The 19747-nt window shown below is 41.6% G+C and overlaps 1 protein-coding gene across 1 annotated transcript in view; it reads left to right on the top strand.

The window, feature by feature from the left end:
* Nucleotides 1-4907: 4907 nt before the first annotated feature.
* zfhx3b (zinc finger homeobox 3b) overlaps nucleotides 4908-19747 on the top strand; it is a 114160-nt gene continuing 99320 nt past the window's right edge. Inside the window, exon 1 of the mRNA XM_087792796.1 lies at nucleotides 4908-6871. The gene's annotated coding sequence lies outside the window, so the exon portion shown is untranslated. The remainder of the gene's footprint in view (nucleotides 6872-19747) is intronic.

Here is a 19747-nt window from a genome sequence, read left to right as displayed (position 1 = left end):
ATGGTGTCGATGTCCGTTATTTTATATATATTTTAATGTCACAATCAAACTGTTAAGATTTATTTGTATCACAGATTAGAAATATATTTACAAAGTACTATTAAATGTAGGCATTATCCTTCTGTTTAGCGGATTTGAGGTTTATTGTATGGTTTCATTTTTGTTGCTAATTAAGATGCATTTTCATAATTAACTTTGGATTTAAGAACTAGCTAAATGACCAGTAATAATAAAACAGTTATTATATGTGTGTACACTTGTTTTTTTTTATTTTTTACATTAGAGCGTTTCATGGATTGTTTAGACTGAAGTTTGTGCACCTCTTTCACAAAAAGAAGAACTGTAGTTTTGCATGTTGAGGTTGAAAGACTATAAACTATACGTCAGATTGACGATGTTCTTACTATCTTACCCTAACCCTCTTTGAAAACCCTCTTTTGACGGACACATAAATGTTGGTTTGGATGGCCATATATATTTGAATGTTGTAATGTCTCAATATGTTATTAACTGGTCTTTGAATCTAGATTTCTAGTTCTGTATATAAACCCCTTGAAGTCAAATCATTTAAAATTTAAAATTCCTTTCCTGTAACAACCCCTCAAATGGTGACCCGAGAGGCGGGCAGTGGTCCTGGAGGTCACGTCCAGAGTGTTCCACATTAAACCAACTCCTGTTAGAAGAAACAGCTCACATATAGATTTATTGGTTTCCAGGTACGCTTGAGGACAGGAATAGAGACTCGCCGAGGTTTAGAGGGTGAAACCAGTTTGATGAGCAGGAGGTGCTGTGTGACCCTCCCAACCCGCCCCCCACAGCAGACACGGGTGGGCTCACCTGCCAAGTCGACGTAATTTAGTCAAGCTGAGAGGGGTTAAGCATCCGTAATTCCTCCTTAGTTGCTTTAAACATCTGAAATTACGTCTCTGGTTGTCCAGAGACTCTGGAGGTTTGAGCGCTTCAGATGATGTTTCCTGCACACATGCTGCCTCTGCTCGGCAGTCTGAAGTGTGTGATGAGACTTGCAAAGAAACATCTCCGATGATCCCAGCCAGAATTCACTTTGTTGAATATGAACCTAGCACGGGAAGATTGCTGGAGTAATGTTACAAATAACATATCGCTGTGTGATGTGTTACCAACACAAACCGTTGTTTTGTCCTGAGTTTCAGTTTGTGTTCAGGTAACCTGTCGTACAACATGTCAATCAAATACACTATTGTAGTTTAAAAGATTTTTAAAATAATAAAAAATATTCTTCTTCTGCTGTGACAGCCAATGTGTTCTCTACTGACCCCATCCGGCACCTGAATGTTAAATATTACAGTTGCTATTTGTGTATCTGCAACAGTAAATTATAGAAAATTCAAAAATATTTAAAAAATGTTGATTTAAATCAAAAGATAAATTCGAGAGAGGGTCTTTCGTATATCCGTGATCACGTGTTCCATTGGTTCAAGCAGGAGATGCTGTTTTTTAAATGTAACTTATAATTAAAAGGAGTAAATATGAGAGATAACTGTGCATGTGTGTGACTTGAAACACACTGCATTTGTGTCGACGCAGCAGCGGAGGATGGATGTGGATTTGACCTCTAGCGATCATCCTGGAGCTGTATTTGTCTTCCGCGTCACCTCCACCTGTCATCTTTCATCCCGTCGTTGTTGTTGTGTTGTTGTGTCGAGCTTCTCTTGACGTGAGTCCAAATCAGGCTGATTTAACTCACGGGCTCCTCGTGGTGTGTGTGTGGATGTGTAATATGGTGTGTGTGCACGTGTAATATGGTGTGTGTGGATGTGTAATATGGTGTGTGTGGATGTGTAATGTGTTGTGTTTGGGTCGATTCACCAGCAGCAAGTGTTGCTGTTCGTCTCAGAGGGGTTCATATGGCTCTGATTTTTTGGGATTTCCGCGTCTCGGAGAAGCGTCTGTTTCTCGACATGTGTGTGTTAGTGTGTGAGAGAGTGTGTGTGAGTGCACTATCCAACATCCATCTCGGCCCGGTTTGTTTATGACGGCCCTGATCCCTGCCTGTACACTGGGTTTCTGAACGTGTTATTTCGTGAACAATTGGACATTTAATACTCTAACCATTTTACACTAAACATTATAAATAAAACCCTCTAAAGCTTCATGGACACCTCACTGCGTGTTCGCTGTTTGTGCGACTGTTTTCATTTTAAACAAAAATCTAATTAAAAAAAACATTTCCCCTAAATTTGCATAAATGTACCGTTCTCAGTAAAATAATGTATATTTAAGTAAAGCATTTAAAGGGAGGAGCAAAAACATTTTTTATGCATTATTTAAATTTCATATTTAAATCTATTCAAACACAAACAGTTAACGGTTCTTCTCCGATAAGGCCGTGTACTTGTGAGGGTTGTTTAAAATTCAATTGGATTTAAACTCAGCGGAGATTAACAGTCTATATTTTTTTCTGATCTTTTTTCTCGAGCGTCCAAACTGTTAATGAATAATGTATAAGGGTCATTAATAAGGTAGTATGGCAGGACAAATACATTGATATGCCTTCTTGTTTCTTATGGAAATGAGGGCCAGACTGACCAGACGGCCACTTGTCATTTATTTTATCCCCAAATGCAAACACCAGCAGCCGAGCTGTTTCTTTCCCCTCCTCATCTCAAGATGCGAAGAATAACCTGTCAGGCTTGGAATAATGTGATAGAAAAAAAAGGGCAGAGAGTTTGGTATCAAACAGACATTTATTTATGTTTGCTACAAAATATTTGATACACACGTTACATCAGTGGGTTGGGAAGATTACAAGTATTTATTTATTTTTAGCTAAATGTGCTGATTTAATGTTGGCTCCACCAGTCTCCGTGACAAGTTATCGTTTATTAAAATTCACAGATCAAAAGCAATAGCAGACATATCATCAGGACAGAGGAGGACGTAAAAATGACCTTTTTAAACACCGTTAAAAGATGCAACATCACGCGGCTGCGTTTGCGGCACACACATATAAAATAAGCAGACATTTAATAAATAAGCACAATATGATAGATTTTATACACGGTAAGGCGCATTTTAAATCATTTAACTTTTCTATGATTACCAAATGACTATAAATCCATGAGCATTCTCAGCGAAATTAAGGCCAAACTCATATTTAAGTTGCACGAGATCTGATTCGTTTATAAAGCTTAAGAAAGACTTTGATTCCGGAGCTGCACAAACACGATCTTCGCTTAAAATCATGAAAATATGGAGCAAAAACGCACAGTTCTGCAGGCGCGTGCTGCGCACTTTGGTCCCTGTGGTCCAGCTGGACATAAGAGGGCGCTCCCATCGCACCTGGTGCTGCCCCCAACACCCGGAGACACCAGTCTCTCTCTCGCGCTCTCTCTCACACGCGCACACACGCCCGCGAACGAGCGCGCACACAAATGCACTATTCATTCACAAGTGAATATCGGTTAAAAAAAAAACGAAAATATAATATTTATTGTAAATTGTCAGATTCTCCACAAAAAAAATCAAAATGAATGCGTCATTATTATTTAAAAATATAAATGATTATAATATACCATGTTTTATGTGTGTTAAGCATCATACAACTTTGAAAATTTTTTATTATTGCCTTTCACTGATGAGTTTTCTTTTTTTGAACTTTTGAAATAGCTATTTAATTACATTAATATTTATATATTTAGCTAATCAGACTTATAAAGTCACAATGCCAGTATAATAATTGTGTTTCACAGTATTGTATGATTTAAAGAATAAATATGAATTATACATTTAATTAAAAAAATATATAAATATATATATATATCGCAGCTTTTTATACTTTATAAGAAAATGCCTAACTTCATACCCCGTTTTCTTGTTAACAAAATACGTGTTTTCTATAATCTTTGTACTGTCTGACATATGTTTTATCTTAAATTGAAAAAAATAAACAATACATCTTTACACCTGGCACTTTAATTATATATCATATAGACAAGAACGGTAATTTCTGTTTTTTATAATGTGTTCATCCTGTTGTTATCATATGTCTCAATGGTTTCAGTATTTTGCTTGTTTTATTTAAACTATTTACGTTGATGGTCTGACTGCTGGTGCACACGAACACACTTCAGAATCTCACACTCCGATATCACACATTAAAACACTCGTCCTGTCTTCATAATCGACTTTTTCTTCCGCCAGATTGTCTCCCCAAATCATTGTTCCACACTCATGACGCTCAGATCTGAAGAAATGAGTGGACATCTGTTGGAAAGTTGTGCGTAAAATCACGCACACCGAGTTCAAGTGCGATTACGAGGATGTGGCCTCTTTTGTGCAAACGCACCCCGGGTCTTTACAATGACACGTCTAAGGCGCTTCGTCACGTCCGCTGGGCTGTCATAGCCACAGGTTGTGTTGAATTGGCGATGCCACTCGTGGATGTGCGCCTATTGAGGCTGGCACGTGGACACATATCCTCCCCACGGAGGGATACATTGAATGCTGGTCACACAAAAGATCACCCCAACCCCCCTTTTTACCACTGATGCGTGGACCCCAAAAAGCATTAATGGGATTTTTTTTTATTTATGATCCCCTCCACCCCATTTCTGGTCCACACACGATGCCCTCTGTCAGTCAGGCCTCGTGCATAAATCTCCAAACTGAACTCCTCAGAAGCTTCAAAATAGAACCTGCTCTTTTTTTTATGATCTTTCTCCTCGCACGCCATTTTAGACCTATTCATTTTTACAATCGCTTCTTCAGACATGTCGCAAATCCTCGAGATTCCTGCAGTCTGCCTTCGCACTGTGCAAAAATGTGGTGTGGAGGAAGACTGGCTGCAGAGCAGATGCTTTAAAACAGGTATCAATGCCTGCCTCGGCTTGTGGATGTGGAGAGGAAATCTCGTGGATTTGGAGCAGGAGAGGAGGAGGAAGAGGAGACCCGGGTCCATATAGGTTTCACCGTGATACATTTTCTTTTCATGCGCCACACTGTGTAGAAACACATCAGTGGTTTAGGCCTCTGCACAACATCACGCGGCTTTATGGCATAAAATCAAAACTAAATCTACATCCAGCAGCAATTTAAAAGACGTCTAAGTTACCCCCCTGCACCTCACCTAACACGTATGTAGTGTGATGTATCCACGCACAGCATCACATCTATATTGTTTCAATAAACACGTGGATCAGTGGGAGCTGCGTGTTGTTCCACGCCGGGACCTGGTGGGCTGTTAGCAGGAGACAGCGACTGAGGGACTTGTCAATTTCCCTCGGAGATCCAACAATAAGAATTATCATTACAAAGAGCTCGCACAGACCTAAAGCTGGATGTATTTTTTAAACAGGAAACGAGTCGGTTCCAGGGGTCACTGATGATGAGGGGAGACCGACTGATCCACGATCGATTATATTTCCGCTTAACGGAGGTTCTGATCATCTCAGAGGTGGATCACAATGTGTATTGTTGCTGCCATGCATCACTGTTCCAATGTTCCGTCAAACATTAACACTTTTGTGAATTTTGCGCAATATTTTTCTATACATGATTAAACAAACACCTCTCGTTATTAAGTATTTTTAAATATTACATTCTTATATCATTGTATCCCTTGTGTGTTTATTTGTTATTTATTCCCCTAAAACATATTTTGATGCTTCCCACAATAACAGTTTACGCATGATGTCATATGTATATCGTTGAAATATTATTTTTATTATAATATTAACATGCTTACAAATGTTTCAACCAAGTTTATTTAACCTCAAAATCACGGACACATCTGTAATGAATTCATACATTTCTCAAAAGATAAATAGAAACCATTTACATAGATATCAAATGTGTTAAATGTTTTAGTCATAACATTCCAAAAGGCGTGTTTATTTTCTTCAGTAAAAAAAAGTTAATATAAATTTATTTTCACATATAATTTAACATTTAATCTCCGCACAGTTGCGCAAATATCATTCGAAAACACTCCAAAGTTCGTCAAACGTGTGTTTATTTTTATACAATCCATCATGACGCTCGGGGGACGTTTATGATAAATAAACACAAAGTATTTTTTCTTTTTTTTCGCTCGTCATGACAAGTTGCTCAAAGTTCGCCTCGTCGTCGCGCGTCTCTTCCGAACGACCGATCCCCGGCGAGGGACGACGGGATGAGACGAAATAAAATAATTGCGGAAGATCTCGCAAACGTATCGTTAAAAGGTGGCGAAAGAAAAAGAGAAAAAGAAGTGAAAAGTGCTGAACGAGAAGCGCCGCCGCCGCCGCTCGCCGCCGCGCCGCCCGCTCTCTAATCAAACTCTTACTTTCCGCCGCTCTTAATTCCATATTTTCCAATTCCTGATCATTACTTTCCTCTTTTTTTCCCCTACTACTTGTATCTATCTATCCATCCCTCCCTCCCTGGCTGTCCTCCCTCCCTCCCTCTCTCTCGCCAGCTCTCTCCTTTGCTGAATCTTATTGATCCAGAAGGCGGCTAATTAGCCCTTCCCTTCGTGCCTGTGTAATGAAGCACATGCGCACTGAATTAATCACAGCCATTTTTTTTTGCAGGAAACTAATTAGCAGGAATAAAGATCCAAAGACTTTTTTCTTTTCAATCACCAGATCTCACTTTCACCTCTTCCTCGCTGCCTCTAACACAAGACTCACCGCCTGCTTTGCATCCAAATTATTTTTTATATCGCCTTTAACCAACTAAAAGCTACTTGGTCCCTTTTTTTTACACTCCCGCAACAACAATGATCCTTCTTTTGCCACCCTGAGCGCAACAAAAAAATAAAACCCGGACACTTGCCTTGATGGGATCTTTAGCGAAACCATTTCACCAGTGGATTAAAAAGCGTGGATCACCAAGCGACCAGCGAGAAATTGTAAGTTTCAACTCTTTTTTTGCTCTTGTTTTCCCCACCGATCCTGTTCTTGTCGCGGATCCTCGTCCTCCGGTCCACTCCAGGGCTGCGGATCGGACACATTTCCCACAGAATCGCCGCCAACAAGTTCGATTTTCACGCCGGTTGTTCGCTTTATTCGCTCGTGTTTTCATCCCCGAACGGTTACCTGTGTTTACACCCCAGCGTCCGTCCTCTCGGCTCCGTGAATGGAGAAGAAACCCAGAGCGATCCTCTTCCAGCGGTAGATCGTGGATAAAAAAACACGTTTTTTCGGTGCGAGTGCGTTGTTTTCAGTAGCAGAGGTGGACGTGTGGGGGCTTTATGGTGGTCGAGGAGGGAGTTTTTGGAGAATATGTGCTAAGAAAGAGTGCGTGGAGCGCACGGAGGACAGCGGCAGCTCCGCAGGAGCGCAGCCCCGGAAAGTAGCTCCAAGTCCGGCGTCCGTTTGGCGACTAACGCCTCGGCTGTGGTTCGCCTATTTCGGCACTTTTGACACCACATCCTTTAGACTTTACTCCGAAGAAGTCTTAAACCCAAACAGCCCCCCGGATGGATCGCGTTTTTTTTTAGAGCTGCTTGTGCGCCGACGCGATCCCTCCGCCTCGCCTGTAGTTCCCGGAGCTACACTTTTCTGCTTCTCTACTTTCCGATCCAAAAGATATATTTTCACTTCTGCTCGTTTCTTCTCGATCCGAAAGTCGCTCACAAATCAATAGGGGTGCGCGCGCGTGTGTGTGTAAGAGAGAAGCGATCGTGTGTGTGTGAGTGTGTGAGAGAGTGTGTGTGTTGTGGAAAAAAAACGGAGCTCCTTCATGACAGGAGCCCGATGAGGAGAACCAGGAGCAGCCCGGGAGTCCGAGCAGCGACCCGGTGACCACTCGGGGGTCTCCGGCGAGACCCGGACCTGCTATTTCAGGCGTTTTCGGTTCCATCTCTCGATCTACTTTAAACACAGGTTTCACTTTACATCAAACCCTTTAACTTCGGTTGAAATACAAACGAAAACGCTTAAAATAAATCACAATTATGGCAAACAAAATACATTTAATTTATTCAAAACTAACCAATTTCAACGATTCACTTTCATACATTTAAGTTGTTTAATTGACTTTCATTTTTTCCATTTATTGCTAAAGATAATAAATCGCGTTTGAAAGATTAAAAAATAAATCAATTGTTTTTGTAAGTAAGTGTTTTTATCCACGACACATTGTAAGGAAATGCAGATAAAGAAGGATTTTGCAAGCTAGCTGTCTGTTTGTGTGTGTGTGTGTGTGTGTTAGGGGGGGTAGGTCAGACAGCAAGAAACAAGGGGAGCAGGGGTCACCGAGTGAGAGCAGAGATAAAAAAGGAGAGGAAACCCCCTCGCAAAGAGCCATGGGATAATGTGGAGCGAGTGAAGGAGAGAGGGAGTGAGGGGTTCTGGCTAGGAGGAAGAAAAAAAGAGGGTGATGGTAGTTTGTTGCTGGTGTGTTGGGATCCACAGACTGTTGTTGTCAGCATCTGCAGAATTAAGACTTGGGCTGGTAGATGTAGAAACACGTATGAATTCTCCGGTAACATGTGAGAGTTAAGACCAAAAAGGAAGTGTCGGGTGTTGGGGAGGGGGGGTTGGGGGGGGGGGGGGGTCAGATAGCCATGGGCCATAGTTGAGGATTCAGGGGAAGAGGTCAGATAAACAGATTCCGATGAGAAAGGAGAAGGCAAGCAGAGAACTTGAAAGTATTTTGAATCTGAGATACTGTTACACACACACACAAACACAGATGCAGTGTTTCCTCAAACCGAGCTGAGACAAAGGTCTTTCAGTTCACGCAGGTAGATGGTTCATACGCTCAGGTGCTGTGCCAAGACCCCCGTCATCTCCCACCTCTGTCTGACACAAAACCTCCTCTTCCTCCTCCCTTCTGCCTCCTCTCTTACAAAACAAAGACAGCACAAATGTTTACTGTTACCTCAACTGTCTGATATTCCCGCCTTCTCTCGTTCGCATTTTTTAGGTTATGATAAATTAGAACGCTTCCTGGGCGAAGGCAGGCCTGTAATCTGTGTGTGTTGCGAGTGGGTTTGTGTGTGATGCGTCGTGTGTGTGTAGTAGCTCACGCTCACGGGCGATTCTATACTGTACGTCGTCCCTGAGACGTTTCATTTGCCGTCCCAGCGGATAGGTTTGAATTCATAAGGCAGAAAGATATTGAGTTATATTGAATAGTTTGGACATGTTTATATATTTGATATTTGCATTTTCCAGATTATATATCAGATAATATTATTTTTTAAATAATGTGGGAAAATAACATTTTTAAAAAAGTAATTATTGGAAATCGAATGAAGCAGAATTTGTAGCTCTTAAATATTAAAATGCTGACACGGCTGAATCAGGGGTGTAAAAAGTGTCACATGAGGACGGAATGGTGAGAGAAGGGAGGTAATCGACCCTGACTATCAAAATTCCTTTTCCTAACTCGCGTCTGCCTCCTCTCTCTCGTGCACCTCGCTGCTGGCATTGTGAGGCGGGGGATGAGCTCCCGCCATGTCCTCAGTCAGAGAGAGCCCTCTCCGGGTGAGCTGTGGCTCACAGAGGAAGTCTACGGTGGGTGTGCAGCGTTCGACGTGGAGATGGTTGGAGTGTGTGTGTTACAGCTGATATCTGATGTTGGGTTTGTGAGTGCAAGGTCATGCAGGAAGTGCGAGCGGCTCCTCCAGTCGTCCTGCTGGCTGACAGTGTGTTAGTAGCAGCTGTAGAGGTGCGGATCTATCTCTTCACAGAGGAGTGAGTGACTGTGATAGTCCTGGCTGTGTGCGTCCACACACAAGGCCAGCATCTCCCCTTTCTCTAAATGTGACCATTTTTTCCTCTCCTGAATTGTGAAGCGTTCCGTAGATCTACTGTCCAAATGTCTGTCATGTTAAGTTGACAGGGAGCCTTGTGGTTTGCTCTTCAACCAAGTGTTGTCTTGTTACACGGTCCAAATCCGTGTTTTACACGTGACAAACACTGCCTCGGAAGTGATATAATATAAAATTAGAAATAAAAAAAAGGACTAAAAGAAGTGTCACACCTCTAGATTAAAGACTCTAAACAATAAATGTGGATTAAAATCAGTTAATGTGGTAAAAACTAATACAATTAATCTAATAGTAAAAATATTAAATTAAAATATGTATTAAAATTATACATTTTTTTGCTTGATGAAAAAATAATAAATTCTAAAATCTGAATTAATGTAAAATGTTGAGTGAAAAAGTGAAGCATTTTCAAAGTAGTGTTTAGTGCGAATGAAAAGTGGTTACACGTGGTATTAAGGCCGTCTCACACACACTGATACGTTCTGCAGATGAGTGAAGCCTGGATTACGTGCCTGTCTTTATTAAAGCGGTGTCTCGTATAAGGAGCACGACGTTTGTTCCGGAGCATCGCAGTGATGAACACGCTGACATGTCGTATAAGTGTGTGTGTGCGCGTGGGTGTGGGTGAAGCTGCTACACGCGTGTTTATAGTGCAGCTAGCTCTAGCGTCCAGGGGTGGGAGATGCATGTCGTGTAGGATCCTCCGCGAGCGCCCCGGCGAGTCTGCTGGTAACGCCACTGCCAATTCAACGGCAGCCCGCGGTGTGCCCGCCCCACCGCGTTGGACCCAGGAGGCCGGCATTCCACCCTCCACACTGGTGCTTATCATCACAAAGGACAGAATGCATAAAACATGGAGGACGCTTAGACAGAGCAGCCCAGGTCGCCTTTCTCTCCCCTTGTTGAGCCCTTGAACAATACATGGGCCCCTCTGGCCTGTGACTCTGACGACACATGCGCCGTCTTTCTTATCCTCTTCTGCTTCTTTGTCATCCTCTTCCTCCATGTTACTGTCTGATAATTCTACGCGTGTGTGTGTGTTCTTACATGGTGACGTGTGTGTTAGACCGGCTCCCTAAATAGTGAAACCCTGTTTTTATACTTATAAGTGTAGTAAATAATTAATTAAATAATTAATCATAATTTGTTTATTAATATCAATTTTTTATGATTTCATTGAGAAATGTATTTTTTTTTCTCATATTTTCATAGTCTTGTGCTAAATTGTGTTTTGATGTTTTATCATATACTATAAGCTTGTTTTGCTTTGTGCTCTCCAGTGGAAAACCTTGTTTGTCAGTCTATAGCTTGGCAGTTGTGTGCGAGCTGAGCGGCAGGAATGCACTGTTAGGATGTGCTGGACCCCAGCAGGTCTGTGGCACTTCCTCTCTGTGTATCTTACAGCTTATCCCCCTCAGGATTATTGAGGGAAGAAAAGAAAAACGACTGAAGCACCCTCTCTCTCACACACTCTCACACACTCATTTTTTTACAATTCGCTTTCTTTCTCACGCGCACAGCCGTACGACAGAATCTCGAGAAAAAAAAAAGTGTAATTCACTTGCAAATGTTGGCTGGACCGTGGATGTGGAAGGGAGAGCGGGAGAGGGAGGGGCTGAGATGGATAAACACGAAGCGTGTTTTACCGATAGATGGGGTTGAGGTGAAGCTGCCGGCTCTGGTCAGGGACTTCTGGGATGTCGGACTACGCTACTGCGTGACAGTCATCTGGACATTTGAATTTCCTCTCCTCACAAAGCGAGCGTCTCTGCCTCGGCATGATGGTCCAGTCGTGAAGGGGTTAAGAAGCAAGGATAACCCTCTTTTGTCTCTGCGGCCCTCTCTGCCATTGTTGTGGTGGAATTGAGCTCTGTGCACCTCACTTGACCACAGCTAAGCAATAAAATGGCCTCTAAGTGCTGAAGCCTGCGTCGTCCTGTGATGTCAGCGCTCCAGCAGCATCTACTGCTGTGCTGTGTTAGCTAGGAGAAATAGCACATTTTAAATGTTTATAAACATTTTCTGGAACTGTATTGTTGAAAAATTATGAGCTGATGTCTCACACTATTATATAGTATTAGCTCTTGAAGATGTTATTATAATGAATGTGTTGGTGGTATTGTGTTTGATTCCAGCGATGATTGTTTATAGCCCACCTTTCCAGACGTGCTGATTAAAAAGAAAATATACAGCTCGCGCCACTGTCTTCATCCCATCTCATCAAATGAGCATATGGCTGCTCTGGATTCAGCGTATTCACCAGATTTCTTTCCTCAATAACAATTGTGTTGTTTAGAAGCTGTTTCCTCTTTCAAATGTTGTCTCTGTCTTGTGAGCTCATCTGAAACATGTCTTCTGTCTCACCGTGTCTAAAACAAATGCTCCCTCTCATTCCCGCCATGTTAAATGGATGAAATACGAGATCTCACCTTCCCATGATGAATTAATAAGAAAGAAGAAACTCAGAGAATGTGTGTGTGTGGACCGTGGAGAACGAGATACACACACTCTCTCAGTGGCTGCTCGTCCTGGTCATGATTCGCTCATGCTTTCCTCTGTTTCTGTTGACTCCGAGCTAGAAACGTACTTGTAGATCTCATTTTTTTAACCTTTGGTGAGTCGAAGTTTGGCTGAAGCGTCTGCCTGCACGAGGGTCCCGTGGGGCTGACACTGGGCTAGACAGCCATGGCTGACTGTTGACCTCCACTGTGACGTCAGACACTTTGTCTGGTGCCTACAAATCTAATTTAGAAATTGCTTAATACATGTAGATAGGGAGCTTTTGTTAGCCAATAACTATTTCCCCCCTTTTTTTTAGGCAAAAAGAAGGATGGCTCTCATATGTTGAATCATCATCTTTGACTCTTTTAATTATTTTTTCTTTTATAAAAATAAATAACAAGATTCACACATGAATATATAAAACGCAGCTGGTGACAGAAAAAACACATAAATATTAAGTCTATGTGCAGTGAAATTATGGTGAGGATAAGACACCAAGTATATTTTTTAAAAAGCGTTGAAAAACTAATATCTAATGACTTCTGTTTTTGAAACATTTTTAAACAAAATGTGGACATTTCCAACTGATTTTGGATCAGATACAATTTTTCATTTATATAAACTATTATTCCTTTCAAAATTAAAATGAGATAAAGAAATTAATTGCAAATAAGACTGAAAACTAGAATAAGATTCCAATTTATAATTAACCTTAACATTTTACGCATATATTATTTACCTATTATATTGATATTTTTTAATTATTACTGGTATTTCCAGTGAGATTGTCGGAGGACATTGTTGTCTAATGCAACGCTGCTGACTTGTGAATACACTCAAATACATAATGTTTTTATTCACTTTTAACCTCGATAAGTTTGTCTTAAATACTTTTCGAAGTCAAGCCCTCTGAATGAACAGTCACACAGCATAGTTCACTAATGTTCTCATTATTCAGGCTTCCTTCTGTTTGCTTTTTTCTAAGTCGGGTGTTTGTGTCGGATCATGCAACACGGCAGGTAGAACCACATTACAACCGGCATGTAAACATTCTTTCTGAGCTTCATCCTGGGCCATTGGAAACAGCCTGAGATCTTCTCAAAAAGCGGAGTAGTAGACATATTTGCCATCCGCACAGGAAGTGACATGAAAAAGCCGCAGATGTTCTCAATGCCACGCCGGCGGATCAGGAGCACGGTGAGCGTGTTGATAACATGGACAATGTTTACTCAAGAAAGACCAGAAACGAAGAGGAAGGAGAACGAGGGGGGCAGCAGTTAGGACTTTGAGGCAGGATATGTGGCACAGACACAGGGTTCATCACTTCCTTCCTTTATGCAGGACTTATTTTTCTAGAATAACCATTATCAAAACAACACCAGACAAAAAAGGAAATGGTGCTGATCATTTCAAACATTCCACACAAGCTATTTTATGTCCAAATGATTGGAAGTTGATGCTTGATACAATGGTATTTTTATTTTCAATGGTGCAGAATAGCTCTTCTAAGTGTTGTGTATTATTGGGGTCTGGGCAATATCTCCACGCATTTGAGGTTTTCCTGCTGCGAACTGGAACAAAATGGCGTACGTGACACCTGCATCCTCGCTCCGTCTCATTGAGAGACGGTCCTGTGGTCGGGGTAAAATTAGATTTCACGTGACAGATAGCTCCGCACACCTTCAACAGGAAGCCTGCTCCAGCGTTTTTTCACCATCTCCGTCTCGGAAACGAGAAGCGAGTACCCGGGCTGTGGTGAACACGCTGCATTATGTGTAATGGATGCCCGTTGTAGTGGGTACACACACACGAGGCAGAAAAGGGGGGGTACACCAGCATAAGTGGACCCCTGAGACGGAGCGGAGGGGTAGAGGTGTGGCAAACGTCTGTTTTGGGCACGGTCTGTGTCAGTGTGTTTAGTGTTAGCCAGTGAGGGCATTTATATGCTAATGTTAAACAAGCGATCGGGCCGGCTAATTACAGCGGGGTCATTGTGTGTGCGGGACACTCATAAGCAGGGGCTGTCTATCACGGCGGCCTGGACTTCCCCGTGCTTGTTTACTTATTGTCTTTCCTGATTACCCCCTCGTTGACACTCCCCTTTTGTGCGGCTGCAATGTTTGCCGTCATGCTGGCTCCTCCCCTGGCAGCGCAGGAGTTAATGTAGTAGATTAAAGAGGCAACACTCAGGCCTGTTTACTTCCTAGCTTCATTTGCCGTCCACTCATGGAGCGCGTGTCGTGCCACCCGCAGCACTCGTCCTCTCCTACATCTAATGTTCCACTAATTACATCGCTGATAACGAATGCATTTAGGTCAGATTGTAATGTAATGCAAATTTATGTGGAGACAGAGGCAAATATTAACTTGTAGAAAAGTGGTTTCATCGTCTGGAGACGGAGGTACAACTCCCTCCGGTCTTTCAACCATTTAATGTGTGTTTGGGGTATAATGCCGTTCCCCTGTTTTCAAGTGTCTTAAAACAATAAAAATCCGAGTGCTCTGATTTTCTGCTCTGTTATATAGACTCCCACTGAGGAGGTCCATAAAGATTTGCCATCTGTTGGACGCAGTCACAGCACAGTGGCACTTTGATGCTCACATTACCACCTATAGTCAATGGGTTTTGCATCTTAATGTTATTTTCCTAAACACTTTTTTTGGCATTTGAAAACCCGGGTCTACATGTCTAAGGCAAACCTTGGAGATTCACTTGCACTTCTTTGACCTCGGATATTGTTGAAATATAATCTGATTTTAGCCAAAAGTTTTGGGAATTAGCTACTATTTTCTGTGTACATAAATATAGACTGTTGTGCTATTGCGTAGCTGCTGTTTTATGCCCGCACTAAAAACTACCACTGAGAAAAACTAATAAAGTTATAATTATTTAAAAAAAAGTCTATTCTAGTAGTGGTATGGCTTTTTGCACCTACTATCACCACTTTATAATAAATTGAAGTTGTTGAATATATTTGAAAGAAAAACAGATTTACAGAAGTTATAGTGCAATCAAACAAAGACAGATTTGTTTTTTTTGGACCAGCAACCTATTAAAAGCAGCGTACACACAAACTACTTGTGAATCACTGGTCTAGTTTGCTGCTTTTTTTCCATGTCTTTAGAGTATGTGTAAATAATCAGGATTAGGCCACCAAAAACTCAAAAGTCTTAAGTAAAATATCAGTGTCATTATTTATTATGTATTAGAACGTGTTCACAGTGACGCTTTGTGCTCCACAAACTCTGCTGAATACACACAAGTATCATTCTTGCTCCACAGCATTCCTCTCAACTCATTTATCTCACGCTAAAACAAAGAGAGACAAAGAGAACAACATGATCGTTGTGTGAACGGCTCACTTCGACAATTAAAATAGCATTGCTCTGCCCGTGGTTTTCTCGTCCCACTCTGCACTTGTGCTAGAGCTCCAAGGCACAGACGTTGCTGGTCAAGAAAGCTAATGTGGATCAAAGGCTGTGTGTGAAGAAGCTGGGTATGTCGTACTAAACAGCTGCTCATTGCTGTCTCTGCCTCTCACCCCGGCCTGACAGCAGCCAGAAATATGAGGCCTGGCCAGACCTCTGTCCTGGGAAAAAAAGACAGGACAGCACAGACTCTCAGAAAAGCTTTTGTCTCTCGCTCTCCCTCTCTTGCTTGCTCCGACACACAAAAGAGAAAGTCATTTGTCTATTCTCATTCACTCGTGCGGCCAATACGACATCCACTTTTAAAACTTAATAACTCTCCACCAGTCGAACAACTTAAATCAAATGCTTGACTTGGCCATGAGCTTTTATTAGCCGGTTTACAATTTGTCAATATGTCCTTCCTTCTCCAAACAAGGCCTTCCTCGACACCCTTATCCTCTTCGTGTCGCCACATTTCATACCCGCATGTCTGGGACTTCTGTGTAGCGAGCGTGTTCAGACCCTCTAATCCGAGTCCCTCTATCAGGAATGCTAACACATGTGATTGTGTGACCCACTGAAGCCCGGCAACATCTGCAAAAGACTATGGTTGCCCCCCTTAAACTGCCCCCTGCCTCTGAGCGCTCACTGACTGCCATTATTTCATTGTTTCACTTCACGCCTATGACCGGGCAGAGCAGTTAACCCTGTGCTGCTCAGGCCAGCTAGTTACTCTCCTGGGCAGCAGATGAGGAGGGGTGTCTGGTTGTGCAGCACTTTTTCCCAGGACAGGCCCCTCTTACTGCCCATCTGGACCCCTACACACTGTTTACTTATGCATTCCTCCACTAGTCCGAGCATATGTAGATGTCGGCGTTGTCTTGAGCCAGCACGTAATGGCAGGAGTTATCTCTTCAGCTCCGCACTTTTACAAGTTAAGTCTTTACAGCTGGAACTTGATAGCAGATCTGAAGATTTCTTTGACTTCACATATCATTCTAGCAGGTATTTGAGTTGAAAGAAATGATTGTTAGGATAGTGTATGTTTTCAGAAAGATGAATTACTGGTGAAGCAGAACTGACAAAGTGAATCTATGTCAGGCTGGAGTGCAGCTGATTGAATTACTCTTCTCCTCAGTCTTGGCTCTTCTCCTGCACATGCATTCAAGCCACGTCATATGACAGACAGGCAACGCACTAGATTGTATTTCTGAGTTTCAACCAGATCCTAACATTAAGCCTCAGAGGATTTGGAAATGTCAACTTCATACCTTTTCCATGGTAAAACATGTACACCTTGTGTGAAATATTTTAGTGTTTTCTAATGAGATTTGCTGCTAGACTTTTGGACACAACCAAAACATGAAGCTGGTCAATGCAGGTTTATGATTTTGCAGGACTCGCTCTTTGAAGAAACTTTAATCAGCTAAAAAAGACATGTACAATTTCTCTGTAGGAAGGTCAATACTTTTCTGTACTATTCTTCCAAATTCCTAAACAAAGCAGCTCTGACACTTTTTAATGTAAAAATCTGTCCAATTTAGCAATGGAATGTTTAAATTTAATACTGAATATACATGTTGAATGAGTCTCAGATACACTTCTCTGTGTGTTTTTAAAGAAGCTCCATGCTGTTCATCTTTGCTGCCAAGATCCACAAACCAATGACTGCTGAAAAGCAAGAGTACTTGTGGCTAGTGCAAGAATGTCCACCCAGAGAGATGAAAATAGAGTTTTATGTGAAGTAATGAGAAAATCTTTGTGCGACAGAAGGCCATTCAATTTGATTGGAACCATAAAAAGTAAACAAGTGGGTGGTGATATGCATGTTATAACAGTGAGAAAGCATATTTAAAACTCTATTTACCTATCTATTAACTATTTTTTTTTCAAATTGTCCACAGTGTGTGTGTTTGTGTGTCGTCTCTTATTGTTCCAACAACTTGTACAGAATGTTCACTGCTTCTTGCCCAGGGAACAGTCCAGCCCTCTGCGACCTTATAAACGGAATAAACTATAGAAAACGAATGAATGGATAGTTGAAGGCAGTGACGGACGATTGAGATTTGACATCACATCCTCCACATACACTCTTTCACAGATTCTTTCCTGTCCCTGCAAAAACATTTAAACCGACTATGGGTCATATGGGAATAGCAACAGATGGATTATTCCAGCTCCCTGGATGGTTCACACTAGAATGAAGAGATTTCCTGCCTTTAAAAAAAACTCACTTTATTCTATAACATGCATTTATGCGCTTCATTTGCTTGAAAGACAGAACACTCTCCTGGAATGTCTTCCACTGACAAAAATGACAATGTTTCCATTTAACATTCCTTAAACACTGTCTTACCAAAAGCAAGTCTAAATGTTTGAATAGAATAACTGCAGATTAGAGCTCCCCAGATTTCTTTGTTTACAGACACATTGGAGGCTTTTTTTTTAGTTTTGATGGAAGAGAGCTTTACTGAGCCACATTGGATCTGGATATGTAAATACTGCACCGATGTTTAACAAGAAGCAAAGTTAGCTAATTATAGCAGCTCTGAGAAACACGAGGAGGACAGTGGGAAATGTTTCCATCATTCTTCGGCTCTATAGATTACCGCCTAATTGTCTCAATCGAATCAGCAAAGACATTAGCCAGAGAAGCAAGGAGTGAGGGAGAGAAAAATGTGGCTGATTATATGTATCTATAGCTCGGTAGATAAACCGGCGTTGAACCTGCACACATGGGCTGGATAGTTTTTTTTCTTCAAGATTCCCTTCACCAAGTAGTTAAGCATGTGGTTATTCAAGACAACTAGGTGTTAAAATATCTGCCAAAGAAGTTTGTAAACTGTAATTACATATCCTATTGACAGATTTTTAAATTTCCACGTCAACTAATAACATAGAACATGCAACAGAAAACAAGCCCAACATCTGTCACGCCACATTGTTACTTGGATAAGGAGAATGGCCAAAATATATAAACCGGTGATTTTCAGATAGATCTGTGTCACGTGTGTTTTTGGGGGGCACACTGAAGGGCAGTAGTAGCCCTACTAGATCTGTTCCGTCCTCTGAGCACGCCGATATTGAGGTCAGCTGTCCAAAATGATCTCATGTGAAGGAATCAGCAAGTCAGCAGGGTCAGAGAGAACCGCCATGACGACACTGTGCGGTGATAACACTGCCCTCCTTTTCCTTCTCTTCCTTCGCCTCGGAACATTGGAGACAGTCTTGCTTCATTTACAAAGAATACGAGGCTCGCTGGACATGGTAATGATTGATGGTGGAGTAGAGCTACATGGCCGAGCCTTTACGTCCTAATTAATCCAGAATATAGACAGAAGAGATTATCTTCATTCTGAGTGTTCAGGTACAAATCATCTCCTATGTTTCCAAAAGATTGAATTATGTATGAACCTGAGCTTCACCCACACTTCCTATAATCAAGAGCATGCGCTAGACATGGGTGATGTTGTGAATCCAGGAGATCAAGTTTGATATCAGACTTGTCCATCAAGTGTATGGCCCTTATCCAAAAGAAACAAACCTGAAATACGGCTCAGCAGATGATTAATATTATGCATGACTCTTTCGTACTTTATGTTAGGCTAACTATAATGAAACAGACATATTCATCATGTACACTGTATTATGTATATTTTAAGGAATCATTTAAATAGCAAATTAAACTATACAAATACTCACTAAACACAGAAAGTGCTGGTCTCAGCCATTGGTCAGTAACAGATTGGAGTCTTAAGTCATTTCCTGTCACAAGTCAGGTCATCGTTCGACCCAGGATTTTCACTTTCTCATCCTTGCTACTTCCCAACCACTATCTCTGTGTCTCGCCCTCACTTACCCACTCACACAACATGTTCCGATAATTTATGGCTGCTGGGTCCTTGATCAATTGATAGCGGGGAATCCTTTGGTAAATAGAGTTTTAGACACATTGCCAATAGACCTGCGGTATTGATTGAAGTGTAAATTAAAAACTTAATCAGGTCTCCGAGATAAGATTTATCTCCGCCCCAAGCAAATTAAAGGGCTGACTTGAAGATGTAACGGCAGACTGGTGGGCAGAAAAGCGAT

This window comes from Callionymus lyra, chromosome 6, assembly GCF_982586985.1.
Source record: "Callionymus lyra chromosome 6, fCalLyr1.hap1.1, whole genome shotgun sequence".
NCBI lineage: Eukaryota > Metazoa > Chordata > Actinopteri > Syngnathiformes > Callionymidae > Callionymus > Callionymus lyra.
Note: the sequence above shows the minus strand (reverse complement) of the source record. Positions and strands in the feature narration are given on the sequence as shown.